Source organism: Seriola aureovittata, chromosome 11 (assembly GCF_021018895.1).
Source record: "Seriola aureovittata isolate HTS-2021-v1 ecotype China chromosome 11, ASM2101889v1, whole genome shotgun sequence".
Lineage (NCBI taxonomy): Eukaryota > Metazoa > Chordata > Actinopteri > Carangiformes > Carangidae > Seriola > Seriola aureovittata.
This window is the reverse complement of record NC_079374.1, coordinates 4670935-4692632: the sequence shown is the minus strand read 5'-3', so window position 1 is coordinate 4692632 and position 21698 is coordinate 4670935.

Sequence of the window (21698 nt, the reverse complement as noted above, 5' to 3'; positions counted from 1 at the left end):
ATTCATTAATTAATTAATAGGAGTTAGGAAACACATACAGCGCAGTGGATTTCTACTGTATATTATGTCATGTTCTTGTGCTCCAAGCTACGTAATTAGGCCACAGAGGAACATAAATCTACAATGATATTATGACCATAAGGACTGCAAGAACTGTTACTTAATTGATGAGTTTTAGCAATAGTTAATAGAGATAAAAATCAAAACCCAGCGCAAGCCCATGTTTTAACCAAGTTTCCCCTGATGTGCCTGTTAGTATCTTCATTATAAATTTGGTTGAGTAGATTTTCTGTATCATATTCTGTAATATAATGTCAGAAACTATGGCAATCATTCATTTTATAAAGGAGCCCTATGCTAGAGAGGTGATGCCACTTAGGTGGGTGTTTCACCTGACAGAATTCATTCATGCTATTTTTGGTTCCCAATGCACCAAGGGCACACTGATGCCCTTTTGGTGCTTTTGTTGCTGGAGGGTGAGGGTTAGGATACAGGGTTATGGATAAGTAGGAATCCATTATGATACATTATAGATCAGTGTGCAGCTGGTTACACTCATAGACAGTCACACCTGCTGCTTTCAATCCCCTTCAAAAGACGCAGTTGTGTCTCCAGCATCATGTGTCTTGACAATTTGGTGATGAAGTAGAAGTAGTCATCTGAGATGTACACACTGACTTCACATTTCTGGATATACAGAAAATCTGGCAGTCAATAAAAAAAAAAAAAGAGAAAAAGATGCAAAGCTAACACTACGATCCACAGATGGGGAGCGAACATGGAGTGAAATTTAACAGCAGAAACAATCCAGGACAATTTTGATTTGCAGTTATGGCTTCTTCATCTCCGCCAGTTATTCTGCAGGGTGTTTTATAACGCGGGAGTGAAACGCACTCAGCTTCAAATATTCTGTACTTTATAACAGGCTGAAACTCAGTCGCCTCACACAGGCAAAGACCCTGCCACTCTTCTATTTCAGTGACAAACTGGGACATACACCAACAGGCCATCTGTGCTGCATTACCGAGCTGTATAGGCTTGTCATGATTGACAAAACTGGTAACAGTGACACCCATTCCAAACTCCTGTCTGGCTCTGGGTCGCTGGAGATGAAGAGTGATGGCCTGTCACTCGGACTCTCTGCGTATGACTGGGGGACGGCTTCAGGCGGGAAGAAACAAGCTCGTCTCTGGTATGGATGAGGATGACAGTATGCCACATGGCTTGATAATAGCTCCTTCAGCTTAGGGAATAAACAGAGGGATGTTTATAATGAGATTGTGCTGTAGGGCCTCTGATGGTCCCAAGCTCCAGGAGTCTGAACACACCATTTAGCTTGCATGCTTGCACTATACTATAAAGGCCTGAATCCTTTTGAGGCTATTTATTTATCTGCACAAAGAGGAATTGCTGGGAAAACAGGAGGAAGTATCAGGGGAAAACTTCAGTCGAGGTTTGAAGGTAAATAAATGCCTGAAATGACAAAACAAGTCAATAATTTACCACTCTCTTTATTCCTTTTAAGATCCCTTTTTAAAAACCTTGGTCTTATTTTTGTTTTCCTCATCATTCCCATTGGTTATGATCACATTTCACTTCTTAGCTGCATATTGCAAACAGTTTCAAGTTGCCATAAATCATCTACGACACTTAGATAAAAAGAAAAGTAAACATCAAAAGTAATTATGCAAACAGCTTTGTGGTTTGACAATGACACGCTGTACAAAGTAGAGCGTTCCTTCAAGCATTTTCCACGGTAACTAATGATTGTAATGGGGCATTTCAGGACAATCATATCAACATTTATTTAGATGCTAATATGGTTTAACTGTATATTTCTTCATAGCCTGCTGCGGATTTTACTTGCTATATTAGTAGCTTGAATCTCTGCAGTGATTTAAACAGACTGTCCTCACAGTATGAGTCGTTTCAGTGTTTAAATGATACAGACCCCAGAGTGGTTGGATGCATCGACAAACACCTTGGACTCTGACATGAGAAACAGCTGTTCACTTCTTGTTTTCCACCAACAGTCTGCACTGATTTTTTTAATACGACATGGCATGACAACCATAAAACAGTACAATTTCAGTGAAAAAATATATTTATATAAAATGTTTTAAAATCAAATGATCTTTAAAGGCATTAAAGATCTTTTTAAAAAACCTAGCTACCTTTTTATGGATGTGTTTAGATTTTGGCGGTCAAAGGTCAAAGTTACGGTGACACGTGACATCTCGATATCTTGAGAACTCTCCAAGGTAATCCCATTTGGCACAAATGTCTGGGACTCAAAGGTGAACTCAAAACACTTTTAGGCACAACCTCAGACTTGAAACAGCAACTATGAAGAAAAATTTCACACAAATGGTTAATATTTTATATCATTCTGGATAAACAGGGATGTGATCTGACACTAGTCTGAGTGGCGGAGGCAAACAACCACGAGCCAGTAATCCTAGTTTTTGTTGTAGTAAGGCCTATTACTGTGATAAGCCAATAATAGGAACTTTTATACAGTCGCAGCCAGATTTTTGTAATGTTCATTACTGCTTTGCAACGCCTTTGTACTGAATTGAATTGTTTGTCTAGATAATGATCAATAAAGTTATTCAAGCACATAACATCCTGTTATGTAACGCATCACTTCCTGTCAGTCAGGCTAGGAAAATGGCATTTGCATCTACACGCATTATTTGAATTAACTTTATTAGTTAAGATTTTAAAAAGCAAAGGAAAGGTTGTATTTACAAGTGTATACAAGGCAATTCAAGCCCTTGCAATGCTAATTCAAGCATAATAATTAGTTTGTAGAAAAATAACAATTCTTTTCTATATTTTTTTACCATCCTGCAGGTTTCACTCCATGTCAGTGTGAAGGAGTTTCCATTAAACGTTTCTTCGACTGCAACGACAACTCTTTTTTTCCTCCCCATTCTCAGTGGGGTTTAGCTCCATGTTTAGTCTGTGGTTCTCAAACCCTCATGAGAACATTAAAACATTGTGTACTTGTTTGCTATCTCAGTCTGATTGTGTGCTAATAGTTTCCATCAATGTCAAAAGTTGAGTATCAAAATGGATAGCAGGTTAGCAACAGGAAGAATTAAAAGGAAAGAGACAGTGAATCGACAAGTGATCTCTTCAAAAATAAATCGAGCTTCCCCTGCTTTCAGTTCAGTCCTGAATGTTCAATCATTATCATTAAAATAAAAAAGTGCTCTTAAAAGGCTTTATTTGGCCTCCGTATTGTTATGGGGTTGGATGTGGGCTGCCAACATTTTTCAGTGAGTTGGAAAAGGTTGTGAACCGCTGATCTAAACCATAATCAGATGTCCGAGATCTGACAACTGCTTTATTTTTGCATTAATTTTGGAAGCCACTCACAAACAATGTCGACCTGCCAACAGGGGCACCACATCAAAAAACACTTCATGTGTTGTTCTGCAGGACAAATGCCATTTTATGTGGAATTAAACTTATTGGAATTGAAAAGAGTGATTCGTCAAAACGGAGATAAACAAACCCACGATTTACGGCTTCAGGCTCTCGTATACACATGCACGGAAAACTCAAAAGTCCTGGATGCATTTCAACATCTGAATTAGCTGGAGTTGCACTTTAAGGGAAAGTGCTCAAAGGGACACCACGAGCTGACAAAGGATTAACAGTTACCACAATGCAAATATTTCCTTCTGCTCAAACACAGGAGGCCTGTACATGTTCTACCTACAGCATCAGGAGTTTGGAACTGTTTCACAGTTTGCAGGAGGCCTCCGCTGTTTCAGACCTTGTTGTGAGGAATACCATATGCACCTCTGCCTCCATATGAATAATGGGAAAACATGTAATTACATCACCGAGGAGCCTTGGGATACACCCTGCACTTGTGTTTAAATTAATTCCTCCGATGCCCTCTGCTTGACATTTCTGCGAGGAGGCTGGAACCCCATCAAGCTCTCACTGTTGAAACCCCTCCCATGGGGCGGAACAAGCTCAAAGCTGAATTTTTTTTTTTCCCCCCACTGGCTCATACGTGTGTTTTCCTTTACTGTACCTGTATCAGCGCAGCCCCCCCACCCCCCACCCCCAAGGTGTCCTTCTCACTGTTTACTGAGAGACCAGAGGCCTCAGATGATTAATCACTGCTGAGACACACCAGTTCACTAGTTAAAACAACAGCAGCTCCCAGCTCCTTCACCTCCACCAAGGTTAATTAGCATCAGTGTCTCACTTTTAATTACATTACCAGTTTCCACAGAGCAGATAAGAATAATCATAAAGATCTCTGACCGAGCCAGTTGCTTTTTAGCCATGCAAAAATGAGGATTGGCTCGAGGAAACACTCAATTATTAAGCAGATGACCAGCAGATTCAGATCCCTTTGCAATGCTAGCCATGCTAATGTCTTGTCTCTAGAGAATACGGTGCCGGTTGGTGGGTTCACCACTTCAGTTCATACTGACTATTCATTGCAAGTACTGGATGGATTGCAATGAAAATTAGTGCAGACATTCATGGTTCCCAGAGGATTAATTTTCATGTCTTTAGCGATCTCCTGACCTTTCCTCCAGCACAGCAGCTGGCAGCTGGGGGACCAGTTCAGTATAATTGAGGGCGTGGACGTGTTGAGTGGCAGGTCAGTGAGCGTATGTTTGCCACAAACTGGTATGCACCGAAGTCTCGGCTCCACATACACCCCACCTCTTTGTCCATTTTTGGATGAGGCGGGATTAAGCAGGAACTGCTAAGATGGCAACGGCGGAGCAGCCCACTCTGAGCGTCAAATCCGCTCCTCAGAGAGCTATGGGTGACGCCTTTATTTATAGTCTATGAGAGTGAATGACAAACACAAACAGTCATGCATCAGGATGTAGTCAGTGCACAACGACTGGTGCTAAAAAATGGCAGCAATAGTTATTCCAGTCATTTCCTCCAGCAAAATAAAAGCGCAATTTGTTTTGACTTTATTTCATTTTAGTGCAAGCTTTTATTCTTAAAGGTATGAAAGGACGTTTCAAAGGTTCTGTTGCTTGTTTGACAGACCTCTGAAATAGCGGATATATGATGTGTGACACGACTTAAATAACACTAGTTCAGTAAATCACTCAAACGTGTATTATGCGACTGTGAGCCACAGCGCCACATGTGAGCAGTAGCAAATTCCAGTTGCAGTTTCATCAACTGATTTATCAAATTAGCCTTTGATTATGTTCTGGCCCGCCATTTAATCGATTAGAAAAAAAATTGGCCTGAGGTGGAGCTTACTTGCCGTCCCCTCGCTCCTCTGGAGGCAACAGCAGACTGAAATGTCTTAACAGCTGTTTTATGGATTATTACGTAATAATGTGGTGCAGACATGTATGTTCTTCATGAACTGTGGCGACCCCGTGACTTCCATCCAGCACCGTCATCAGGTCATAATTTCAACATTACAGCTTCACAGAGGCGCACAGAGACTCGCAAGTGTTGACTGTTTTGACTGTGACAATAAGCCTTGATTAGAAAGATCCATTTCAGCCTTGAAGGAATTCATAACGTTCTCATTTCACCTACTCTGAGGAGCGGTGGAGGAAAAAGGGGGAAAATCACATTCAAATGAAAGAAAGTCATTTTCATTTACTTTGATAACTCAGTAAACTGTCGTAATTGGAAACTGTAATTACACATATGGTTAATTGCCTATTAATTACAGTTTCATTGCTACATCAACCTTTTCTCTCTACATTCATATGACCCCTAAGGGTGATTAGCCTGGAACAGATTATAAAAAGAGCTTCGCTGTGATCAGAAACAGCCGACTTATGCCACCTACTTCAGGAACCTCTGTTAAATGTGACTCCTGGCAGCTGCCTGCTCTAAAAATAAGCCTCGGTTGTTCCCGCACTGTGAATATGAGATTGTCATATCACTACCTCTTCCCATAACAATTAATCAAGTGTAGCTGAGCTATCCTCAAATGATGTTAGCCATTCCCCAGGAATCAGAATGGCTGACGCTATTGTGAAGAAATTGCCTTTTGAGAGATGGCTGTATTTCCCACTACAATATCTGAGTTTGTCCTGAGAGAACTAGAGGATCATTTTCTTTCTGCAACAGGATTGTGCCAACACATTCTGGTAGCATTTTTAATAGAGGAGGCCTGTTCATCCAGAATGGTGTTATTTCAAGCTGAGGGATACATGTGTGCTGGTAGCTTGTTCCCAATCAGTAGAGAGGAAAAAAAAAACCCCCACCACTGAATCAGTGCTCAATACCACTGTGCACAGATGGAAATAGTGAACTCAAATGTTTGTTTTGATCCACAGACTCAATTTGGTCAAAATTGAAATGTCTCAGCGTTCATGTCCATAAAGCACTCAACCATAGTTTACAAAGAAATACATTTTTCTCTGAAAGGACTTTATAGAGAAAAACAGTCCTGAGGTGTAAGGGCGTGGAAATCTCACATTTGCTCATCCAATACAAAACAGACGTGGAAATGGAAGCTATGACATTTAAATAGTATATTGAAAATCATTGTTAGTTTTAGAACCAACAACAATCAACACACCATGAAGCAAATGCCCTTCACAGAAATGTTGTGTTCTGACAAGCATTTGCAAATAATCACTATCATTCAGTGCTTTTCTGGATCCTGTGTCTGTTGATGACTGTTTTTAACAGCTGAACGGCAGCTATTCCCACAGACATCAAAACAGTCTGTTTCACTTTGACCCTCGCTATGATAACACAAAGTGTCTGTGACTGTGGTTCAAAAATCCTGATGTCTGCTAATTTAGGTTTATTAAATTAATGTGTCTGTGTAGAGGAGAAAGGGGAAATGTGTTCCTTAGGTTTACATTCACATTATAAAGTAAGTGAGTGGTGAAGTACTATTGTCAGCAAACTGCACAAAAAGACCAAAACCAACCCATCTGCTACTGCTGTAATAGACTTCAATATAAACATCTTAACACAAGGTCAACTTACTTATGTTTACCAGTGCTTTCAGTGAAACCTCATTCTCTTCAGTAGATGGAGTTTGCTCTGTTGTTACAAAGGAGTCTCTGATAGCCCAGCTGTCTTCACATCATCATCATTACAATCAAGGCATCGCCATGACAACTGAACATACTACAACGAAGTAAGTTAGATGGGGTTGAAAGCTCCAGAATAAGCTAGAAGTGGATAAGTGAAATTTATGTTAAGACCCCCCCCCCCCCATGTTTCTAATGTCAGGAACACACTTTCACGCCTGTGTGTCCCATATCCATGACATCCACCAACACAGATTTTTGTTCTGACTTAAAGGAGCTATTTGTAAGTTTTGCTAATGCTGCATAGCTAACGTTAGCATCAACGGCTGTTTTACTACCATTTGAGTTCAGCATCACACTTCATTCTAACCAATAGCCGTGTCTAGTGGTGAAAAGCAACCCTTTTGTTTTGGTTCTATTTCTATCTTAACATGCTAAACAACTACCTAGCAGGTTGGACAGTCTTGTCACTTTCTGATACCGAGTCACTGAGGCTAGAATAGCCCTGAAGAAGTAGCACTGCTCAGAGGACATATTGCAACTGTTTGTAACGTATTGACTGGTAAGTAAACAGATATTGATGCTAACGTTGGCAATGTAGCATTTGCAAAAAAATACAAATAGTTCCTTTAATTCTAAGGTGAACTTTTTAATTGCCGGTAATCTTACATTGTAAATAAGTACTTTTACTTCTAATAGTGTCTGCCAGTAGAGTCTGTCTGACTCCTCTTCAGGTATGTCATGCAGCGGGTCTATATTTAAATCAAATACGTGCATATATTAGAAATCAGTGTGATAAACTGTTGGATATCTGAATTTAATTGCAAAGCTCTTCTTCTCTTTATCACAACTCCTGCTGCTTAAAGACAGCCCTACTTAAGATTAAAACCTAATTATACAGTAATGAGTGTCAATGCATAATGTGTATTGTGAGGGAGCTGGCAAGCATCCCCCTCACTAAGGTGAAAACTATGCACATTGGCTAAGACAGGAAGTTTATTTTTTGTTGTGCTTTTATTTTGGGAACCCCTACTAACCACTCTCTCTGTTTGAGGTCTACTTCCGGGGGGCGTGTTTTCATGGAGTGCACACATGGGAATGCTGCCAGACTCAGCAGGTGTCAATTACCTCATCAGGCTGTACCAAGTGGGCAGGAAGGAGAGAGGGGAGTGGGTAGAGGGGTTTTACTTAAGTTTGGCTTTTGTTGGGTATTTCTTTAGTTTATTATGTATTCTATTTTGATCTGTGTTAGGCCAAAGGTTAGTTTATGTAAATATCAGTGTGGTTAAATTGTAAAGGTATTCAATATGTGTGGTGCTAGTGTCTAGGGTCCCTGCACTAGGTGATGTTTGGTAGAGGCTATGGGTACTTATACCAGGTGGGAAAGCAGGGTAGGGTGTCAGAGAATGGGGGTCAGGTTGGACATCACCGCTGCCGCTGCTATCCAATGTAACCTGCTACACCAGTCAGACTGCTTTGGTTGTCCAGCCATCCTGTGACCTCTATGTAAGAACTGTTGGATGTTGTTTGTGTCATTTGCCTCAGCTCACCAGTAAACTAAGAGCTCTGCAACCAACTTTTGTGTGCCTGATTCTGTCCTCTCTCATGCTTGTACTCCAATCCTGCTGGCCTTCATCCTGATTGTAAGGGTTCACCATCATCCAAACCTTACATGTGGTGTCAGAAGTGGGATGAGACGCGGCCAGATTGAAGGGGTATAGCGTGGAGAGTTGACAGTATGGGACCTAAGCACACGGCAGAGCTCCAAAGACAGAGGTGGCTGAAGATGGCCTGGAAGAGGGTGCTGCAGGAGGGCTGCCTTTGAATATGCATCCTAGGGAGGAGCACCTGGTACCTGCAGAGATGGACTCAGTTACCAGTATGTTGCAGCAATTTCTTCAGTGCCAACGTGACCTGAGTGACAGGTGGGACAAAGAAACAATTAGACAGGATAAAAGATGGCGCCAAATGCAGGTCCAAATGAATAACCTTCGTGATGAGGTGGAGCAGCAGCAGAGGGAAGAGAGCCAGCCCCAGTTGAGCACACGACCATCGCAGCAGGAGCTGGAGGAGCATGTTTCCCAGTCCAGGGCCGAGTTAAGAGGCAGGGGCGGGGGGCAGGCAGTATTAGCTGAAACTGTTCAGGGTCCAGAGGAGATAGTTCCCCAGTTCACAGCACAGGGTGACCCAGAGAGTCAGGGTCCAGACCAGGATTCAGGTGAGGTGGATCTAAATGTTCTCTCTGAATTACCTTACTTTGAGGTTTTTACTGACAGTCCGGTGAAGGTGAGGAAAAGTAGGAGACAGAAAAGGCAAGAGAAAATGGCAGGTTCCGTTAGAACAGGTTCAGGACTTTCAGAGCCAGAGGTGTGTGATACTGATAAAAGTTGTGATTGTCTGCACCTTCAGAGACAAGATGAATCACTGCAGGACCTCTTTAAACAAGCAGCTGTAGTGCAGCAGGGTCAGGTGGCAGGGGAGGGTTACTTCCTTGGAGACCAGGTGCTGTACTACAAAGCCAATCTAGATGACAGGGAAAGACTGGTGGTTCCACAGGGGCTCCGGGAACAGGTGTTAAAGTTGGGCCATAGTATTCCCTGGGCAGGTCATCTAGGGGCTAAAAAGACTTTGGACAGGATTGCGAGCCGGTTTTACTGGCCCGGTCTGGTGGGCTGGTACAGGCGTTTCATCCGGGACTTTTCTGCAAGGGCGGCGCCCTTATCTGATCTCACCAGCACGGCGAAAACCAAGGTGGTGTGGGGTGAGGAGCAGGAAAAGGCGTTCCAGGACCTCAAAGCAGCCCTGTGCCAGGAGCCTGTGCTGCAAAGCCCAAACTTCAACTTACCCTTCATAGTCCAGACAGACGCTTCTCACCGAGGGATAGGTGGGGTCCTCCTGCAAGGAGAGGGGGAAGGAAGGAAACCAGTGGCATACATTAGCAGGAAGCGGTTTCCCAGGGAGACCAGGTATTCTGCAGTGGAGCTGGAGTGTTTGGCCATTAAATGGGCCATCGACACCTTCAAGTACTACCTGCTCGGGAGAGAGTTCAACTTGGAAACGGACCATAAGGCTCTGCAATGGCTGGAGCAAATGAAGGATACCAACAGCCGGATCACACGTTGGTTCCTGTCCCTTCAACCATATCGGTTCTCCATCCACTACCGGCCAGGGAAGCAGAACACGGTGGCTGACTTTTTGTCTCGCAACGTGGTTGGCGAGCCTGCCGAAGGGGGAGAGAAGTGTGAGGGAGCTGGCAAGCATCCCCCTCACTAAGGTGAAAACTATGCACATTGGCTAAGACAGGAAGTTTATTTTTTGTTGTGCTTTTATTTTGGGAACCCCTACTAACCACTCTCTCTGTTTGAGGTCTACTTCCGGGGGCGTGTTTTCATGGAGTGCACACATGGGAATGCTGCCAGACTCAGCAGGTGTCAATTACCTCATCAGGCTGTACCAAGTGGGCAGGAAGGAGAGAGGGGAGTGGGTAGAGGGGTTTTACTTAAGTTTGGCTTTTGTTGGGTATTTCTTTAGTTTATTATGTATTCTATTTTGATCTGTGTTAGGCCAAAGGTTAGTTTATGTAAATATCAGTGTGGTTAAATTGTAAAGGTATTCAATATGTGTGGTGCTAGTGTCTAGGGTCCCTGCACTAGGTGATGTTTGGTAGAGGCTATGGGTACTTATACCAGGTGGGAAAGCAGGGTAGGGTGTCAGAGAATGGGGGTCAGGTTGGACATCACCGCTGCCGCTGCTATCCAATGTAACCTGCTACACCAGTCAGACTGCTTTGGTTGTCCAGCCATCCTGTGACCTCTATGTAAGAACTGTTGGATGTTGTTTGTGTCATTTGCCTCAGCTCACCAGTAAACTAAGAGCTCTGCAACCAACTTTTGTGTGCCTGATTCTGTCCTCTCTCATGCTTGTACTCCAATCCTGCTGGCCTTCATCCTGATTGTAAGGGTTCACCATCATCCAAACCTTACATGTATAAATATGAATAAAAGAATATCAGACAGTAAAAAAAAGGAAAAAAAGATGGAACGCAAAACCAAATCAAAGAAAACATGAGAGGCTCTCAGCACCCCAGGTGGATAACCACAGTAAACAGTGACACTGACGGTAATTGAGATGCATCAAGATGGCTCTGTAAATGATCTGTCAGAGATTGGATATGGAGGTATATGTATTACAAAGGCACACAGTGAAATCCACATTTCCTCTTGCTTTGGTTTGTGAATGCATGGAGGTGTCTTGGCAGTCAGCAATATTCCAGCTAAATGAGTTTTCTCTCCTCACTGGGAAGCCAAATCTATAAAGCAGCTACTTTGGCATTTAGAAAATCCATTTACCATGATTGAAACTATCCAGCTGAAACCACTACAGTCAGTCTTTTCATTCCCAAGAGCCAGTATGTCTCACGTATGATATTCTGAAAAATAGTGAGAGGAGAAGCGATCTCCATATCAATACAAAAAATGACATCATTGCTTTTATGCCAACAGAGTATAGAAGCCTTGATACAGGTACACATGGGATTGCAAGAGTGACAAGGTTTTAAGCACATGAAATAGTTGATGCGCTGCCACAGAATGGCTTATTCAGCAGGAGACTGATGCTGTAGTCACATCATCTTTTCTCCTTCACAGATGCATTACATTTATAGTAAGAATGGTTTAGTAGCAGATTCTCTCCAGACTGATTATCCCCAGATTATCTGACATCTGACACTATAGGTGTGTCTCACTTTTTCTTTCTTTCCTCTGTCTAGAGGAACAGACACACTAGTGTAAAACTATTTGTAGTTGCTGGAGCAACACTGTCTCCTAGAAATTGTATGTCTGTACAACAAAACTGCTACAGCAAATACGCTTTGTAGGAACGGTAACCGCTGAAGACAGGGTTGGTTGCAGTGGTGCGTTTAATAACTAGTAGATGAACTACAACCAGAAATGTACCTGCCTATTGTGCAGCCAGTTTGAGAGAGGGGCTGGGACAACCTCTCGTTTAGTGAAGAGCGATTGTTTGGAGAAGTTAAAGAAGCCGCGGCGAAAGAGGGACGCTGCTTAGCTGTAAGTAAGGAGCCAAAAAATGTTAAATCTGGCTCAACTGTTGCTGCAGCCAATCAAATACATGCGGGTGCACATTCCTGATTCTTGAATATTTCAACATGAATGAGTAATTTCTACCACTTTCTTTCCATTTGATATAATCCTTCCTTATAGTGTATTAAACCGTTGTCCTCCAGTTTCTTGATGTCTGAAAGCATCTATCATTCAGACTGGCTTTTCTGGATTGTATTTCATCTTCTCACTTCAACTCACACTGTAGCATCACAGCCTCCTTTCTTGATTTAATGCTGTTTCCTGTCTGACAGTCTGGTAACTTTTGTATACATCGCCTTGTGAGTTGTGATCAACAACAAGCAAACTGACTGCTGAGTACCAGGCAGTTTCTACTTCAAACGGGTCAATAGAGGAGCGGCTTTGAAGCTCAGAGTGGGCCGCTCCACTGTCTCCATCTTGGCAGTGTCTGACTCCGCCCCTAACTCCCAGGTAATCCAAAAATGGGCAAAGAGGTGCGGCACGAGTGAAGCTGGGACTTTGGTGCATGCCAGTTTGTGGCAAACATATCTTCACCCACCTGTCAGGGAGGGGGTGGTCTGTAACGGTGAAGCTAAAATTTATACAAAGGAACTCTAGAGTAGATTCAGGTACAAGCAACAAAAGTACTGAAAGCTGCTAATATAATTTGGTTATTAATAGTTTTTCTCTTACTGCCTGCATGTCCACAAACTATACGGGACTTATTTTAGACACAAACTCTAGACACACACACACACACACTCTGACCATAAGTAAACATCATAATCCAACCTCTGTACAGCATCACACCACACAGACAAAACTGAAAAAGATTCTCATTCCTCTGCTGCCCCGAAGTGAGCACCGGCCTCGACCTGGCCGCCCCAATGAAAATTGTCTGGCCCCCGATACCTCGCCTGGTGAATTGTGTACCACTGACAAGGCTGAGCAGCCTGAGTTCAAACCCAGCTAGGGTGCCTTTGCTGTCACTCTCCACTATCTCTATCTCAAAAAGCAGAAATGCTGAAAAAAAAAAAAAAAAAGTGATAGTGATAGTGAGTAAAATACACCGATACAAAAACCCAGAGCCCAAAAAAAAAAGATATATTTTATTATTTCCTTCTCCGTTTCACCATCACTACCCAAATTTAATCACATATTTGAGGATATTTCTGGAGATAATCTGTCCTTGTAACAGTCATATAATTGTATGAAGCATGAATCTGCCTCTGACACCAACTTTAAAGGAGATGTAGTTTTTAGGGGCAGACTGTACAGCATGGTTAAGCCCAAGAGGCTTAAATCCATTAAGATATTTTTCAGTGCAATTCGAAGGGCTTACTGTCAGCTGGAATTCAAGTCCAAACAGGTATTTTGTGTATTGAGATTTGCAACCCCCCCCTCCCCAAAAAAATCAAGAACCATTACGATTTAGCTTCCAACATAGAGGGCAGTGTCTCTCTGTGTAAGACAAGTGCTGACACTGATAATTATTTTAATTTTCTTTTAATCTATGGTTAAATGATTTTTATTAATTTAATAAAAGCCGGTATTAAATGAACAAATGCAGCTACATCAGCTAATGGAGAACATGAAAGTGAAGAGACGTTTCGAGAGGCAGTGGCTCTTGACACAGTTTGATAAAGATTCGTCACAGTGGGGCTGGAGGATTACCCGAAGTAATGGTTACTTGAAAGACAAGTTGCTGTCAAGTTTTTCAAATGTCACTTTCTTTGAGCAGCACTGAAATAAAAAAAAGAAAGAAAAACATTTCCTTGCACCTCCAGTGTATTGGGATGGCAGCAGGAAATCTCAGAGACACAACAAGAGGAAAAACCTCAGCAGATGAAATTATCTGAATGGTTATATAACCGCAAGGCATAACTGAGGAAATGTGTTGTTTGTGATGTGAGTTGAGTAACCCTTTCACAGGCGAGGAGAGCAAGGGACCAAACAGCTGCAGCAACCAGATTAACACACACACACGCACACACACACACACACACACACACACACACACACACACACACACACACACACACCGCACACGACTTCTCTGCTTCTAAATTGGATTAGTAAGTGAGTGAGTTTCTAATAACCTCTCAAAGTGCCCTCAGTGGATTAAGTGGTAAATATGTAGGATGAGACGGAAGCCGACGGCCTTCTTTCTTCAATCGGTAAAGGAGAAATTATCTCTCATTCACTCTTGTGTTTCACAAAAAGGAACTTCCTTCACAACACGTTGTCGCTCTTGAGTCGTCACATCGACCCCTTTGACGTGCAGGGTCGTCAACAACTCCTCCAACATAAACAAATGTATGGGTCGTTTTTCATGGGAGTGTCTCCTCAAATAGTGCACCTACGGCGGCAGACATGTCTTTGTTGCCATGGTTACAATAATAAACAGTCATGGTTTGGTTAGGTTTAGGGAAAGCTCGGTTAACATAAGTACTCCCTCAACATTAGATGCTCTTTTGTTGTCATGGTTACAACGTGGATAATTTTGTCGAACGTTGTGGATAAAATTAACAACACAAACTGATATTTTCACACGGGAATTGAACACCTGTGTTTCCTTTGCTCCTGTCGTAATTACGTAATTCCAATCCTGAAGTACAATATCCATTTGTAGTGATTTAAACTTGTTAAACTTTTTATGCTTATGTCACTCACGCTCACAGCAGTTAGTTAAAGTTAGGGACCATCATTAAAGTGCTTTTGTTTCCTAAACCAAACCAGAGACATGACTCTCGGTGTGAACCACGTTCAACACAGACTTCACGCGCCGGCCATCCGCCCCAGCCGCCTCCTGGCGAGTCAGCTGCCTTTAATAAATGTGGTGCTTCATTCATGCTGTGCCCTGCACAATTGACGCTAACGGGCCCCTGACCAAGCATCCATATGTGACGGCTGGAGTGAGAAGGTGTTGTCCTTTAACATTGGCCAATTTAACATGTTACATGTATTCTCACTGACCACAAACCTGATGAACCACAGACATCTCTGACCCACTCTACTGCCCCTGCCATCCTAGTTAGTGTAACTAACTCTTATTTGATGTTTTGTGTAACTTCAAATCTGTTAAACAGCACTTTTTATTAAGTGCATTGACACTTAATTCAAAAGTTAGCGATGGAAAATCTGCAATTTGTCTGAGAGAGATTGAAATACAGGGCTGTTTTACAGGGTGCAAACAACACGGTGAATAAGTAAAGTCTTTATTGAACTAAAGGTAGACAGATGGTGAAACTGCACATCGTTTCCCAGTAATACCACTTCCAACGACGGCAGAAAGCTTGCCACAGACTGGGATTTAATGCTCAGGATGAAATTGTGGGGTCCTGGAGTGAAGATCTGCCTCATCTGTTCTGTGATGAATCCATCACCCGTTCCCTGGTTCAGCTCTGTCATTTGAATTCATAGAAAGACAACATTAGCATAAATGTGCAGGGACTTTAAAGAGCTCTGGCAGAACAGTGAACCTTCCACCACTGGGAAAAAAAAAAATATATATATACATATATCCCTGGTGATCCTCAGAAATCTAAAGTATCCCTCAAATCTCCATCAAACATCATAGAGAGTATGGACATAGTAATATTTTTTTGTTCCATTTCAGTAAATGAGCTGTTAATAATTCCTTTTTATGCTTTATATGGATCCAACTTGATGGTCAGACATCCACAGGCTCTATCAGCTGGCAAAAATGTGCTAGCATTAGTAACACTGATGCTGAAATTCTCTTGGCTCATTTTTTTTCTTTTTTTGCATTTGTGATGAGGTCTCCCACTGCTTCTCTTTAAAGCTGCATTTCCCAGCCATGAAGTCTCTCTCAGTTGGAAAAAGTCTTTTCCAAACCCACAGTGGAGCTCTGTAAAGATTTTTGAAGGACGGTTATTTCATGTCCTTTATCGTCAGTTTTCAGGCTGCTGATGCCCAGCCAGTGAAGATTGTTTACTATTTGAGGGTGTGAAACATGTTATCTGGCAGCCTAATGGAGCGTTAGAATAGAATTAATGCTATTACTCAGTGTCCCAGCGCACTCGCCGTCCCCCCTGTTCTCTAAAAGCAAGATGCTCTAAAAAGTTGTGGGAGAAGCCAGCGCTGCCTCCTGAGCTGCAGAGAGGACAGATCAGGTTGCTAATAATGGGCCAGAGAGGCTGGAGACAGCATCCCTTTCGTTATCTCTGAGCATGAGGACAATGTCCTCTGAGAGGATGTGGCTGCTCTTATCTTTGTCACCTGACACACACAAACCAGCTGTGATACATCACCCTGCTTTATCATTGTGCTTTTCAAACAGCGGTGCAAATCTGGCCCCATCGCAGCCGCGAACAACACATTATTGTTTTCACAACAAAACACAATCAGATAGCAGCGGAGGCCGCCAGTTAGTGATTCATTACAAAAACATGGGAGCTTATCACCCAAAAAAAACAAAAAAACAAAAAAAACATGCGCGCTTATCATCTTACGAGGAAAATAGGAAAAAGAGAAAATACATCTATGTTTACATGTTTTCACTGACCGGATCCTGATCTGAACATTTATCAGATTGCAGAATAGTTGGCTTTACGTGGGCAAATGGATGAAAACAGCAAGTGTGTGAAGGCAGCTGTGGAGCACAAAGAAAAAAAGAAAAAAGACTCAATTTCTGTCCAGGAGCAATCGCTGTGGAGGTTACAGTGTGTCCCTGAGATGATGTGTCATTAACAGCTGCTGTTTTTGATGCTGGCTGATGGCAGCCTCCACCTTTACAGCCGGGAAAACAGCGTCCTTCACCGTGGCCTCCACACTCTACAGCTCCTAAGACAATGTTTCTGACTTTTACTGTAAGAGAAAGAGACAAAGCACTTTTCTTTTCCTTCACAATGGAATAATAAAGCTGCACTAAAAACCCAAAGCTGGAGGGTTATTCCAGTTGAAGAATGTGGCCCATTTTAAAATATAATCACACCGTGTCCTATCCATGACAGAGCATGTCTGAACAATGCAGGTCCACAATTCTCTGTAGTCATACAGTAATCCTGTAAATTCAGCCAGAGCATGTTTTTCGAATTATGATTTTTTATTTTTTTTTTATACTGTAGAGGCTTTAAGACCAGCACTATACCATTCACCTCACGTGTAAAGGGATTTAAGGAAGGAGGGAAAGATGTGCAGCATGGTGCTCGCAAACAACACCGTCAGGCAGAGAGAAGTGCAGGGTGAAATCTTCAAAGATGTCAAAGACGTCTTCAACAAAGAGAAACCTCAGTCATCCACACCCTCAGCTCCACAATGAACATATAGAGGAACATGATGAGTGAATGACAGCGCAAAGGAGGTGTGATATTAACAAGTATTGTGCCATCGCAAGCTTCCTTTTGATGCTGCCAAGTGTGACCTTAATACACCCCACTGTAAGTTTGAAAGTTTCTGTACAGATGTGCAGTGGCTGAGGCTAATCAGGTGGCTATAGGCAGGTTTTTTTTTTTTTTGCATCGCACAAGACGTGTTATTGGAAATGAAAGTGTGTCTCTTTGGATGAAGTGGCAGATCCACTGTGCTGCCGCTCCACAATGTGTCGCATTACTTGCTCCAACCTGATGGGACACAGCTGTGCAGCCAGATGTTCATACTGGGGATGCAATCCTCGTGTGACATGTTAAGTTTGTCATACACTCAGAGATAAACAGTAATGCCTCATAATTAAAGGACTGGAAGGCACTTGCAAATATTATATACAATTTAATACCCCTATGCACAAAGCCAAGGCCGTAATGAGCTGGTTTTCCCAGTTTGTAGTGGAGGAACTTGACATTAAGATCTGTTCAGTTGTAATCTTGCTACCCAATAGAAAAATATAACATTCTTGACAGAGGAAACAAAACACAAATAAGTGATCACATAGAAAATCTACTTAAGAAGGTGGTGGAGCCACCTGGTTTCAGAAGTGCCATAATAAGATTCTGGGCCTTTACGTCACAGGTCTCAGTCATGTTTACTGGCTCTATTCAAACATGACAGGATCATTACTGACTGCAGTGCTCGCACTATATTTGGCATCTGGTATACAAGTGGGAGCAGTGATGAGAACAGCATTGTTTCTTTTTGTGTGTAGCGACTGGAACACCATAAACGCCTTCGAGGATAGACTGGGCAAAAAGTGTGCACCGCTATCCAAACGTGTATGATTTATCGTGTCTCACCTCCTTCTCTGACGACAGGCTTTTTCCTCTGTGTTGCCACTCAAAACAGGTTTAAACAGCTGTGCCATTAGACTATGTGAGATCCTTTCATGCTGACAACAGATGCTGAGTTTGTTTAAAGCATATACATATATTATATATACAGTATATATTTCATTCAATTCAATTCAATTCAAAGGTGCTTTATTGGCAAGACAGCTTGAGACAGACAATATTGCCAAAGCATCAATATATATGTATACATTTATTATATATTCACATATACACATATTGCATATTAGTTCTGTGTGCGTGTGTGCGTGTGTATCAACGTCACTTACTGTCCCTCAGGTTGGATGTTGATATATATTGGGCAGCAAAATCTGCCCTGTCTCCTTCTCCTCAGAGTATTTTTGATTTTGAGACATGATATAGTTCATTTAAATTTAGGATTACAGAATTTAAAGGCCCTGTATAGTATAAAGTGAGATTACCATGTGTTGTTTGATTATAAAGCAGGTCTAGGTTCTATATTAACACCGTGAAAGTATCAAGGTGCTCAGTCCACAGAAGAATGCACACAGCCTGTTTCAGAAACTGAGCCTTAAAAGGGACTTCTGAAACTTTGTGATGTCAACACAAAGCAGTCACCGCTATCAGCCATGCCCCAAGCCCCGCCCACCTGGACCCACCATCCAACCTTGCAGGATTTGGTTTCTCTCAGTGTATACCTGAAATCTGCTATATTATTATTGGATCACTCAGAGCCTCCTCTCTTCTGATTGGCTCACCGACCTGTTGTTGCTAGAGCTCCAGAGAGAAGCCTGAGAGAGGAGATGTAAAACTACACTGAGACGGTTTTTTAAAACCACAAATATATCTTCTTATGGATCAACGCTTCAAATATAACACTAGAAATGTGTAAAATATGGACATTTAAAGTAAACATTCCTTATTTCATCGAATGATTTACATTTAGGAGGAATGAATATACATAGAGGAAGCTGAGGAGGAGCTAGCTTTTGAAAGATCTTGAGTGATTTACAAAGATGCAGAAAAGTGCCAGCAGGCTCAGTGTCTGGCTTTTGCACCTTTATAACATAATAATCAAAGGTGTTTCAAGAAATAGCGTTTTCTGACAAGATTTATCACTTTTTTTTTTTAATTGTGTTACTCCTCTTGTGAGCACTGTATGCAAACATATGCAAATGTTTAGGTAATGAATAATTAATGAGAATCTATAATTATGACACAATGACACATTACGAGAACTATAACAGAAAAACATGAAAAACACGTTTTCCAACTCATCTGAATTGAGAACATGTATATTACAGTAAAGTAAACGATGGCATGAACATTGCAACTTCAAATCATTATAGGGGGAACTTTGTCAGCAGTTATAGTCTCGAGTCTGTGGGGTTTTGGTTAGGGTGCAGTCCCCCCAACTCCTCTTTAAAGGAAGTATAATGAAGACTGTGACTGAACAAATTAAGGCAATCTACAGATTCTGGGTTGAATTGAAGTCTGGGCTTCGACTTGGCCTCTCCACAAGACACTGATGTAGTTATTCTGGAACCACTACTGTGTGGCTTTATATTAGGGCTGGTTGTCATGTTATAAAAAGAAATCTTTTCCCAAGTGCTCGAAGCCTGTCAGACTGCAGCAGCAGGTTTTCCTCCATGTTTTTTTTTTTTTTTTTTTGTTGGTATTTTGCTGCGTTCAGTCAACCACCTTCAAAATCCCTCCGGGGCTTGCAGCAGGGAGGCATCACCACATTATGATGGTTCCTGTATCAGAGTTCATTGTGATCCTTTTGTCCTTATTTTAAGGCTACAGTATGGTTTAAATAAACTCCAGCATCTGTACTCAGCAAGTCTAATGCACAAATGTTTAAACCCGTTTACTTAAAGTAGGGAAAAACCTGTCGTCACGGAAACAGGTGAGAAACAGTAAATCAGAAACATTTGGATAATAGTATAGACTTGGACGATATCCAAAATTTAATATCACGATACAGTCCACTTGCACACATTCACCACTCACGCACACCCTCCACTCACTTCTTCAACTGATATTCACACTTCGTTGATTATTGTTTTATGTTATTTATTTAATCATTCTCAGTTGTGTTAATTTATTTTTGTCTGCTGGAACCCGTGCGTCTTCTGTTTTATCATGGTCCTATGAGCTAGGTTGTGACAAAACAAAATATTGCGATATACAATATTATCGTATATATGATAATATCATATATTGCGATATTTGGGTTGATTAAGCCTGAACGATATGCAAAAAAAATATTTTGATGGTTCACGATTTCAGTTGGAATGGTAATTTTTTCATTTCATTTTCACTGAAAAAATAATATGAAAATAATGTTGATGTGATTTTTTTCGGTTCATGTACCAAACAACCATGTTCCCTTTTGTCTGGAGAATATGATTAATAGGCTGAGGCATCTCTGTAGAACCACAATGCTTCATTTATGGTATGTTGTGACACAATTTTACCTTTCTCAAAAAAAAAAAAAAAGCTTCTGCAATTTGGATATTGAACTTTCATATTGCGATTTCAATAATACAATACATACATAATACATACATAATTGTTCAGCCCTATATCATATATTTGCTTGTTGTTTCCACCATGAGGAAGTGAGTACTTTTACTATTTTCTATTTAATCGTTTTGTTTTGTTTTTCTTCCTGTGAACGCATGAGTTTTCGGTGCCAAAACCACTTTTCACTTTGGCTCATATCTCCTGAACGTTTCGCAACCTAGCAACTGGTATGTGTGAAAACAATCTATGTTTCTTCTTGCACAGAACAATTCAAAACGGTAGATATTAGTCTCTGCATGTTGTTTCTTAAAATAAACTCTGACATGTATTAACACATTTCATACCAAACTCATATTCAGATGGAGGTGAGTCAAACCACAATTTGTAGGTGTTTGTCACTGTCCAGACACTAAATGCACAAGCCATTATTGGTACTGTTGAATTCTAATAACCCAGATTATGATGAGCCCAAACAATTTGTCACTGATGAACTTATAGCTCACATCAAAATTGTTTCTAAATGTCATTTTGATTAATTTGCAGTAGTTTGGAAAATAGCCACAAACCTTAAGGGGAACAGGGCATTAAAAAAAGTTAAAAACAAGACCAAAGAAACAAAGCTGTCAAGTCAAGATTTATTTATATCGTAGAGGCCCTCATCACCAGGCCCATCTCTAAGGACTTAAGAAAGAACAAGCCCACCTAGATCTGATTAAAGTCGTGAAGCTATGAATGAACAATAAAGGAGGAAAAAAGGGGACACCAGAAAGCTCTATGTTTATTGCGACTGATTTTACATACAAATGAACATACACAATTAACAGAAGAAGCGGAGGCGTCTTCTAGCTGTCGGGTTCATAAAAACGAGA